General features: G+C 35.7%; 1 pseudogene; it reads right to left on the bottom strand.

Moving 5' to 3' along the window:
- The window catches only part of LOC102851040, a 136779-nt pseudogene that overhangs the window by 9682 nt on the left and 125620 nt on the right, over nt 1-1477 (bottom strand).

Raw genomic sequence — 1477 nt, 5'->3', positions numbered from 1 at the left:
GTAGCAACAAAACCAAAAAGAACTCAACAAAATGATAGCAATAAAACCTTGCTTCTCAATAATTACACTGAATGTGAATGGCTTAAGTGCAATACTGAAGAGAAAAAGAGTAACAGATTGAATAAAAAAAAAACCCCAAAACCCACCAATATTCTGTCTACAAGTGACACACCTTAAAAATGAAGAAAAAGACTAAAAATAAAAGGGTGGAAAAAATATACTAAGCAAATGGCAATCAGAAAAAAGGATGTATGCATCCACATAACTTGACAGTAAATAACAACAAGTCGTGAATGCATACATCAGCATAACTAGTATGTTGTTGTTGTTATGTGTCATGACTCATAGCAATCCTACGTACAACAGTCCTAAACTCTGCTCTATCCTGGGCCAATCTCACTATCTCCGACACACTTAACTCTATGACCCCAGGCATTGAATCTATCTGTCTCATCGAGGGTCTTCCTCTCCTGTTCTGTCCCTCCACCCTCCCAAGCATGACGCCACTTTCTAAAGACTGGTCCCCTCTTGCAACATGTCCAAATTATGTCAGATGAAGCTTCAGAATCCTTGCTTCCAAGGAGCAACCTGGTACAATCCTCTCCAGCACAAACCTTTCTTATCAGTCCATGGTATATTCAATACTCTTCTCCAACACCATAGCTCAAACTGCAAAATATACAAAACAAACATTAACAAAACTGGAAAAGTATATAGACAACATCACTATAGTAGTAGGTGACTTCAATACTCCACTCTCAAGAAAAGATAGAACTACTAGAAAGAAACTCAACAAAGATGATGAATAATTAAACCATACAATAAAATAAACCTACTTGGTTTTATATACATATTAATGGATCAAAAAAAGTACATTATGCCTTCTTCTCCAATGTTCATGGAGCATTCTCCAGAAAGATCACATTTTAGAACACAAGGCAAGCATCAGTAAATTAAGAAACATAAAAATAATATAAAATATCTTCTCAGACCACAGTGCTACAAAATTAGAAATTAATAACAAGAGGATAAAGGGGAGAAACATACATTTGGACACTGAGCACAAACTTGCTTGAACATGAATGGGTAATAGAAGGAATAAAAAGTTAATTTAAAAAGTTTCTTGAAACAAATGGCAATGAAGACTCAACTTATTAAAACTCTGGAAAATAGCCAAAGCTGTAATCAGATGTTAGTTTATAGCAATAGCAGACACATGAGAAGACAAGAAAAAAAAATCATAATTGACCCTCTAACAGTGTTTGGTGGAGCTTCCTGATTAAAACAAGCTTGGAAGCAGAAATGGCACCCACTTCAGAAACAGCTTGCCTCCAAAAACACCATGAAGTGGAGAAATGATGAAAGTTATACAAGAGTTCAGGTCTTTCATTCATAGGGTCACTATGAATCATCTATGACTTGATGGCACTTAACAACATAGAGAGAGCTCTGTTGGCCTAGTAGATAGAAAGTTATG

The sequence above is a fragment of the Elephantulus edwardii genome, unplaced genomic scaffold (assembly GCF_000299155.1).
Source record: "Elephantulus edwardii isolate Elephantulus edwardi_28Jun2011 unplaced genomic scaffold, EleEdw1.0 scaffold00009, whole genome shotgun sequence".
In the NCBI taxonomy this organism is placed as follows: Eukaryota; Metazoa; Chordata; class Mammalia; order Macroscelidea; family Macroscelididae; genus Elephantulus; species Elephantulus edwardii.
This window is presented reverse-complemented; position numbering and strand designations above follow the sequence as displayed.